Source organism: Carlito syrichta, unplaced genomic scaffold (genome assembly GCF_000164805.1).
Source record: "Carlito syrichta isolate Samal-C Ts95f unplaced genomic scaffold, Tarsius_syrichta-2.0.1 Scaffold306853, whole genome shotgun sequence".
NCBI classification, from domain to species: Eukaryota; Metazoa; Chordata; class Mammalia; order Primates; family Tarsiidae; genus Carlito; species Carlito syrichta.
Window position 1 is genome coordinate 234,654 of NW_007250949.1, and position 10,176 is coordinate 244,829.

Below are 10,176 nucleotides of genomic sequence, written 5' to 3' on the forward strand. Positions count from 1 at the left end.
CCAGGCTGGGCAACACAACAATATTTTGCCTCTACAAAAAAAAAACAACAACAAAAAAAATGAGCTGGCCATGGTGGCACATGCCTGCAGTCCCCCTCAGTTACTCAGTAGGCTGAGGCAGGAGGATTGCTAGAGCCTAGGAGTTTGAGGGTGTGGTAAGCTGTGATCGTGCCACTGCACTCCAGTCAATAAATAAATAAGTAAACAAATAAATAAAATAAGAAAATCTTCCCTGTTCCTGACACTCCAACCCCAACCCTGCTTTATTTTCTTAACCTCAACCCCACCTGCCAAATTGTATGTTTATGTATTTTCTCTGTCTACACACAGGAATGTAAACTCCTTACGAACCAGGATTTTGTCTTATTGACCTCTAGTCCCCTAGCACTGACACAAAACAGGCACACAATAAACATGCCTGGAATGAATGAGCCAAGGAACGTGTGAGGCTCCAGTACAAAACAGACACACAGTATGATAGCACATACTGGTTTTCAGCAGCACAGCAAATCAGGTATCTTACTGGCTCTCCCACTGAAAAATTTTTAAAGCTGAATAAAATATAATCGTATCACTGAGCTGGCAAGAAATAAAGGAATCTAAAGATATTAAAATAGCAAATTTAAAGAAAAAACTCTAGACTATAAGCAAGTAGACAAGTCAGCCTTCTCTCTGGGGCAACCAAGAAAGAGAAAATATAAAAGATTAATAGACTTAGAGGAAATAGTGAAGTCTAACTTACATCTAATAAATTCCAGAAAGAAATAACATTAAGAATGGAGAAAAAGCCATAAAGTTTTCAAAATGCTGAAAGACATTAAATCACAGATCAAGGAAGCCCAATGAATCCAAGCAAGACTTTTAGAAAACAGCCACACCGAGACAAGTTAAATACTGCAAAACCTTAAAGATACAGAAAATATCATAAAAGCAGCCAGAAAGAGACAAATCATCTTCAAAGAATGACAACTGTACTAACAGCGTCAAAGCCAGAAAACACTGGAATACTACATTCAACACGCTGAGCAACAATAATGGCCCAGCTAAACCAGTTTTTAAGAACTAAACCTTTTCAGACAGATAAAATAGGCTGGGTGTGGTGGTTCAAGCCTGCAATTCCAGCACTTTGGGAGGCTGAGGTGAGGGGTTTGAGACCAGCCTGGGCAACTTGCTGAGCCCTCATCTCTACAATATATCAAAAAATTAGGCTAGGCATGGTGGCTCAGCCTATAATCCCAACACTTTGAGAGGCTCAGGCGAGAGGATTGCCTGAGCCCAGGGGTTTGAGACCAGCCTGGGCAACTTGATGAGACCTCGTCTCTAAAATAAATCACAAAAAACAGTCAGACGTGGTGGTGTGTGTCTGTAGTTCCAGCTACTTGGAAGGCTGAAGCAGAAGGATCACCTAAGCCCAGCAGGTCGAGGTTGCAGTGGCCGTGAGTGTGCCACTACACTCCAGCCTGGGCAACAAGGGTGAGACTCCAACTCAAAAAAAAGAAAAATTAGCCAGGCGTGGTAGCACACGTCTGTAGTTCCAGCTACTTGGAAGGCTGAGGTGGAAGGATCACCTGAACCCAGCAGGACGATGCTGGGGTAGCCATGAGTATGCCACTGCACTCCAGCCTGGGTGTCAGAGTGAGACTCTGACTCAAAAAAAAAAAAATGCATACCACCCAAAAAACCCTCATAGAAAATTCTACAGGATATACTTCAGGCAGAAGAAAATGCTTTAAGATGGAAAGCCTGAAGCCAGGAAGGAATGGTAAGCAAATGCCCTGGTAAATACGCAGGTAAATCTCAAAAGCATTAATTTCATTAACTATATGAAACACAATATCAAATTTGCAGGATTAAAAAATTCAGAAAAAAATACTGGACAAGTTGGGAGGGAGTATGAAAGTTTTAAATCCTTCCATGATTTGAGAGAAAAAATATTACTTTAGACTTTGTTAAGTGTGCAAAAATATGGAGAATAGTCACTAAAGAACTAGACTGAGAATTTAATTTCTAAACTGAGAGTGAGAAAACAAATGTGATTGGGAGTGGGCACAATGGAACAAAATCAAAACAAAAGAAAGAAAAAACAATTGTGGACAACCCCCTCGGGTCCCCTCCCACTGTGGGAGCATTTCTGTCCTCTCAATAAATCCTGCTTCAAAAAAAAATCACACCAGAAGAACAGTGGCAAATAGAAATCTCAGAACAAGGAACGGCAGCTACTTTACCACTTCTAATTAAATTGCTTTGGAGGTCCTAGCCAATGCAGTAAGAACAGTAAGTAAAAAAGTATGAGAATGAGAAAAAAAGCCTAGGCACAGTGGCTCACGCCTGGAATCCCAGCACTTTGGGAGGCTGAGGCAGGAGAATTGCTTGAGCCCAGGAGTTCAAGACCAGCCTGAGCAACATAGCGAGACTTGTCTCTATAAAAATTTTTTTAAATGAGTGAGAAATGGTGGTGTGTGCCTGTAATCCCAGTTACTTGGGCGGCTGAGGCAGAGGACTCTCCTGAGCCCAGGAGGTTGAGGCTGTGGTAAGTCATGATTGTACCACTGCACTCCAGTTGGGTGACAGTGAGATCCCAATTGAAAAAAAAAAAAACAGGAATGTGAAAAGAAGAAACAGTAAAATTAATGGCAGAGGACATAGTGTGAGCAGGCTGATGGACAATAGAAGGCCATCTATCTAGAATGAGAGCTCTCAGCTACAACTTGAGAGCTATATATTTAAGGTTGGTGCTAGGATTTTTATTTAACATGAGGAAAAAACCATTATCTCCATTTTACAGATGAAGAAACTAAGACTCCATAGACACCTGGCAAGTAAGCAGTTAGTTTTGAAGTTAAGTCTATCTGTTCCGAAAGCTTAACCACTATACTATGATGTATGCCAGAGTGAGAGACAAGGACGACACCACATGAGAAGTACATATATCCCCTCTCAGGGGCAAGTATGAGTGTGTAGTTACAAGTATACTGGAGGATAAAGACAAGAGATTCACCTGAGGAAAGCTAGGGAAGAAAGGAATGCTCAGAGAGAGAAAGGCATTCTGGAGAGACTCAGAACAGCATGTGCAAAGGTTAAAAGGCATGGCAGAAGCAAGACTATAATAGCAGGAGAATAAGAATGGGAACAGTCAGATATGAGGAGGCAGAAGAGGTACCACCACACTGCTGGGCTTTGAATGCCATACTAAAGAGTTTGGGCCTTCTCCAGAGGGTAGAGGGAGTGATTACCAAAAGCCCATAAAGAAAAGTTCCCTTGAACAGAGTAGAGAATAGCCCGTGGGGTCTCTAGAAGGGCCATCCGGTACAGCAGCCACCAGTTCTTGAACAGCTGGAATATGGCTAGTACAACTGAGGAAATGACTTTTTAATGTTAATGTAAACAGCCATATGTAATTAATGCCTACTATATTGGGCAGTGCAGTTCTAGAAGTTCAAGACTGGAGAAAGGGAAATGACTAGGAGACTAGAAAAGAGGAGTACATTCAAGAAGAATAGACAGGCCATAATGACTGATTTTGCCAGGGAATGGGGGAAGGGAGAACAGAAGTTAAATATTTCTAACTTGGGGGGCACAGTAGGTGGTAATGCCATTAAGAGAAACACAGAATTCAGAAGAAAGAACTGGTTATGGGTGGAGAATAACTGACTTGGACCTGACAAATTCTGAGATAACTGAAGCGCATCCACATATAAACTGCACTCCAGGCCAGGTAGGGTGGCTCACACCTGTAATCCTAGCACTTTGAGGGGCCAATGTAGGACAATCGCTTGAGGCCAGGAGTTTGAGATCAGCCTGAGCAACAATGTGAGATCTCCATCTCTACTTAAAAAGAAAAAGAATATATATATATATATATATATATATATATATATATATAATAAGATAAAGCCTGTACTCCAGTGATATCAAACTCCCAAGTCTGAGATATTCTTTCTGACCTCTGCCTCTGCACATATTGTTCCCTCTGCTTCTGTTGTCTACCTGACAAACCACAAAGTCTTCCTCAATCTCCCTCACTCATCACTGCAGATTAAGGTCTCCATAGCTCTTTAACAAGATTCATCACACTGCTGTCAAAAAAATCTCTTTACCCCACTGGACTGTGAGCTCTACTCAGTCTTAACCATCCATGGATGGAACTCAGTCTTAACCATCCATGGATCCAGAGTCTAGTACAGGGCCTGATGTGAACTGAGTGGACAAGAGTCCAGGAGGATAAATCAAAAGAATGAAGGCATGTACAGACATACAAATCAACTGATTCAGCCAGCATCCAGATGGACTGTTCCTCTAGCAGTGACCAAATGGATGGCTGGAAATAAGCACGAGCTCACTCAGGTGCTTGTAGGTCATCAGTGAAAGCTATCACATGCCAGGACAATTACTATTTATCTAAGGTCCACACCACAGCTTTCCATCATTATGATAACTTCTACCATCCCAAATTCATACTCTTCAATCTCAGCAATTTATTGGATGGATGCTCATAAGAATAAATTTAGCATCTTAGAGTTCAAAGTTAAATATGCAAAGATTTCTCATCCCAATGTGATCCTGATGCTTTTCTTCATGGCCTCATGATCTTGCTGTATACCAGTCTTCCTGTGCGGTAAGGATAGGATCTGACTGACCATGTGAACTGAAGCTGAAAATCCCCATAGGTGGGAAAGTAACAAAATGTTTCAGCTTTCCAAGTTAATAGACACTGGTAATCAGTCCACTAAGCCCTGTGCTATTTTTAATTTATGTCAGTTCATACCAGAAAAGAACTATAAAGAAATCTCTTTGTTGTCCCCTAAATTACCCTGTGCCTCACTTATCGTATTAAACTAGCACTACCAATACATGTTAGGAACTTAAGAATCAAAGAGAAAATTCCAAATTGGTAAGCTCAATGTAATGGCCTGCATCTTGTTAAGTAAGTATTTTTCAGAAAATTCACTCTTCCCTGATCTCTTTCAAAGACTCCACTGTAGAACAAATCCGGATGGGAAACAAGACTGAGTATGAAATTCATAGCACAGGCTTCACATTAACAAAATTCCAATCCCTGGGAGGCTGAGGTGAGTGGATTGCCTGAGCCCGCGGGTTCGAGACCCGCCTGGGCAGCGAGACCTCATCTCTACAATAAATCAAAAAAATCAGCCGGGCATGGTAGCACATGTCTGTAATTCCAGCTACTTGGAAGGCTGAGGCGGAAGGATCACCAGAGCCCAGCAGATCGAGGCTGTGGTGGCCGGAAGCAGCCACTGCACCCCAGTCTGGGCGACAGAGTGAGACTCCAACTCAAAAAAAAAAAAAAAAAATTCAATCCCATTATATTCTTTAATTTTCCAAAAATAAAACAATATGCTTTATAAAGATTCATGTCTTATAATTCATATATGATACAGTCTAATGAAGAAAAAATTTAGGCCAGAGTTCCAAGGCTGGAGGAGACGTCAAGTAGACACCTAGACTGTCACTTGTCACCAAGGCAGAACTATAATGTGCAAATGTATTTAGATAGCCCAGTGAAACGTTAACTATAACCCCTTCAAAAGTAATCTCTACAAAAATAACACTGAAATTCACTCATTTACCCATTCACTGATTCATTCAAATCGATACCCCTGTCTTTTATTACCATCTTACCAATCTCTCTTGCTAGCGCGCTCTCTCCCTCTCTCCCTCCCTCCCTCTCTCCCTCCCCCCCCCCCCACACACAGTTCTCCTTAACCAGCTCTAAAGACTAGGATACTGGGTGAAGTTTTTCATAGTTTAAGAGTGGGTTTTGAGGGCACCACTGGAACCTGGTCTGGAAAGAAATCCTGAACAGAGATGAACATGAAGACAGCCCAAATACCAAAAGCCCATCAATGCCAATAGCACAAATTCTCAGAGATTTCTGGGTCAACAACAGCACCAGAGGCTGCCCTTTAGCCCCTCCTCCATCTGCAGCAAAACCAGCACTGAGCATCCCGGTATCCCCTTCACATCTTTAAATCTCTCAGGCATAATAGAATTGATACTAACGTGAGCAGAATTAGGGAGCCACAGAGGGAAGGGAATATTATTCACTGACTGGGACAGAAGATAAGGGCGTCAATTATATACCAAGAAAAGGAAACTAGTTGGAATATTCTATACTGAAAATACAGTAGAAAGAATAAAATGATAACTGGGAAAGAACGGTAGCTAAATTATGGGAGAAGTCAACTAAGACACTTCGGCTTCTGGTCTTGCATCCTTTTCCTTTAGACCCAGGATGTTGTCATCTGGCTCACCAAATGACAGCAGCTGCTTCTTCAAGGACACTGACAAAATGTACCCATTAGAATGCCAGGAGGGAGGACATGGTTCTGACCTGCTGCATATCGCTCATGTACCCTATTTCATTCTTGGTTTTATAAATCAAAATAGCGCCGGGCTCAGTAGCTCAGCCTGTAATCCCACGCCTTTGGGAGGCTGAGGTAAGTGGATTGCCTGAGCCCACGGGTTCGAGACCCACCTGGGCAGGCGAGACCTCATCTCTACAATAAATCAAAAAATCAGCCGGGTGTAGCGCATGCCTGTAATTCCAGCTACTTGGAAGGCTGAGGTGGAAGGATCGCCGGAGCCCAGCAGGTTGAGGCTGTGGTGGCCGGAAGCGGCCATTGCACTCCAGTCTGGGCGACAGAGTGAGACTCCAACTAAAAAAAAAAAAAAAAAAAAGGTATAAAGCCATTAAATTTAATTTCAAGTACAATTAACATATATGTGGAGATGCATGTTTTCCTAGAGGTGCTTGTTTCAGAAATTCTTCAAGGCATATACCATAAATGCCTTAGAAAATATATATAAGTGCTATTCTACAAACCTCCCTTCCTAGGGCATTTTAAAGTGATTTTGCACAGACAGTGGGAGCTACATTGAAGTCCAAGAACAGTCACCCACTGATCTCAGTGTACTTTTTACATCTAATTCCCACACCTGAATTTCAGAGGATTCAAATTCAATTTTTAGCAGACTATTTTTAATAATTCTGGAAAGTTGTGAGTAAATTCCAGTTCATGACTTAAATCATTTTCACCTTTTTTTTTACATTAATAATGCATTATTTTAAAGTATTTCACATTCCAAAACCTGTTCAGTACTGTTCAAGACTTAGAGTTGTCAGTTTTCCCTTAGTAGGGCTGAAAAGCAGAAATGCTGAAAAGTAGGGACTGAAATATTCAGTTTCCCTTTCACATCCTAAAGAATCCTTTTTAAATGAAGAATTGAGTACCTGTCTGTTTCTTTTATTAGTTGTGATTTTGCAAAGTTTGGCATTCTCATCTAGCATATAATCCTATCAGGAAACTGATATAAATCAACAACAATTAAGTAAGACCTAGCTCAGGGAAGAGACAAGAAAAGCTTTATAAAATGGAGAACTCTTTATATTTAAGGAAAATTATCTCTAAGAGAGAGAAATGTCAATAGTCTTAGTATTTGATGGAATTCACTGCATATCTATGCCAAATGGTACTTACAGGGAAATTGTTATTGAATAAAATTAAAATGGACTCATCAGAAGGAAAAAAAAAAGTCACTCTTAGCCAAGTACTATTAATCCTGAGATAATGTGGAGAAAGCAGATTACTGTAATGGAAAAGGTAATGATGACCCAGATGTCAGGATGACTGGGTTCCAGACTCACTTGGCTACCAACAAGCTATGTGACCTTGGGCAAGTCATCTCTCTGGGTTTCAATTACTTTCTTAAAGTGAGAGGGCCTCACATATTAACTCCAAAGCCATTACAACTCTAAATATCACGTTCTTACCCTTTAAGTGATGCCACCAAATGAATAAAAGAATTGTGTGGGTGGGCAAAAAAGTCAAAGGAGAAAAGAAGGAATACTTATTTTCACTCACTGGCATAAATCTCATATCTACAAGACAGGCTTTGGTTTGAAGTTATAAAACTTCCATATTACTTTCATATATGCAGCATTTAAAGTTAATCTAGAATTAAGTAAAATGTTTTGTTGTCAAGAAGGAAGAGATTTGAAGAAAGAGACATTCACAGCTATAAGAGCAAAGACAAAAGTGGTAGACCTGATTAGGGTCAAAAAGACATACTACATACATTGGGGGTTTCTAGAAATCTCTCCTATGCAACCTAAAGTGTTAAAAATACACAAATCAGCCGGGCTCGGTGGCTCAGCCTGTAATCCTGTGCCTTGGGAGGCTGAGGTGAGTGGATTGCCAGAGCCCGCGGGTTTGAGACCCACCCGGACAACTTGGCGAGACCTCATCTCTACAATAAATCAAAAAATCAGCCGGGCGTGGTAGCGCGTGCCTGTAGTTCCGGCTACTTGGAAGGCTGAGGGGGAAGGATCGCCGGAGCCCAGCAGGACGAGGCTGCGGTGGCCGGGAGCAGCCACTGCACTCTAGTCTGGGTGACAGAGTGAGACTCCAACTCAAAAAAAAAAAAAAATACACAAATCACAGCAGGTAACACATGACAAGAACATAAGTTTCTCTATGTAGCAGGCTGCAATGCCATGGCATTTTCTGGAGAACAGAAAGAGAACACTGCCTTTTTAATGTTTACAGCAATAGGTAATCCAATAAGTATAATTCACTTAGTGATGGATCACTTAATTATCAGGATTAAAAAAAACCTAATTAGAATTACATTACTGCATAAATAAAGGGGGAGCCATAGTTTTTCAATTCTGGAATGTGACTTTCAAGATAAAAAAAACAATTAAATATGTATGTAAGCCTGCTCGGTTATTACAACAATATAACTTTTACACTTCACCATGCAATAAAAATATAAAGAAAGTATCTGATGACAGCCCTCAGAAGAAAACAAGGGAACAGAGTCCAGCTGAGAAGAGAAACGAGAAAGAACTGACTCAGGAGAAGGATGAGGAGGGGGCCTGAAGAGTCTGCAGTAGCCAGTTGTGAAACAAATTACAAACAACTGGAAAAGCTAATTTGCTCATTTCCTCTCACAAGTCCCATTTATGTGTTTGTAAATTAGATTTGGCTGTTGAGAAAGAAAATGGCAGCACGTAATAAACATGATGCCTTAAGGTAGGGGGGAAAAATATTAAGAGTTAACTCGAGTAACTCATTTAGCTACTTGGTAAGAAAAAATTACAGCTAGAAGTATGTTAGGCAAGTCTAAAACATACCAAAGCAAAGTTTCAAAGTTATTTTACCTATTTTGAAAGGAAGCATGCACATATGTTCCAAAACCAGAGTAAAAAATTATAACGCACAATCCTTCATTTGTTTAAGTCAAAATCTATTCACCAAGAAAATCAAACACTTACTCTGACATTCTCTCGAAGCACTCTGGATAAAACATTCCACACTGTTTGGTTAATATGGAACTAGTTGAACATTTCCATCAAGAGTGCTGTAAAACTAGGTGTGCTTGCTTAGAAGGTGAGATTTCTGTTAAATCACTCAGAAAAAAAAAAATCAATGAAAATTCTACTTTCAAAAATGTCTACCTTAACGGAAATGCAAGTCTTAAATAGCACACTCACGTTTTTCTGTCAAACGCCTGCAACTTTGTAGATTAGCTTCCGTACCTGCCTCTTTCCGACCCTGCTGGTATGTCTGACCTCCGTCTCCCAGCTGAATTCTCCTAGCACATTTCATCATTTCCTGTTGGCTGCCAAGATAAGGTCATTCCTCTACACTGCTGCATTCACTGTACAGCCAGGTTTCTAGGCTGCACGCTCCTGCCTGTTGTGGCCACTACAGAAGAGCTTGCTTTTCAGAAAGTGGCCAAACAGAAACCTCGGCATTTCCATGGAAAATCAGGGAGAAAGGGCCTGAGAATAAAATTCATACAACAAATCCCTCCCCCAACAAAAAAAAAAACAACAACCTGTATATAAACTAACTTACACCGTACATGATAGTCTTTTAATCTCTCCTTGTATTTGGGATCTTTCTGCTCATAAGAGAAAAAAGACATGCTTTGTATCTAAGGAGCCAGGTGCCACAGTTAACATGACAGGAACTTACTTGCACAGGATAATCTTACATTGTCCCTACATGTACTCAATTTCTTCCTGTGGCTGCATAAACCAAGACAAAGCTTGTCAGTGAAACATGAACAGGAAACCTCATGTGGAAGACAGGACTGGGAACCCCAGTCTCTCAGCAGCATGACTGTCTATTTTGTGCAATATGACCT

General features: G+C 40.8%; 1 protein-coding gene across 1 annotated transcript in view; it reads right to left on the reverse strand.

Moving 5' to 3' along the window:
- The window catches only part of PACSIN2 (protein kinase C and casein kinase substrate in neurons 2), a 95,822-nt gene extending 86,243 nt beyond the window's left edge, over positions 1-9,579 (reverse strand). Inside the window, exon 1 of the mRNA XM_008063450.2 lies at positions 9,482-9,579. The gene's annotated coding sequence lies outside the window, so the exon portion shown is untranslated. The remainder of the gene's footprint in view (positions 1-9,481) is intronic.
- Positions 9,580-10,176: the final 597 nt, after the last annotated feature.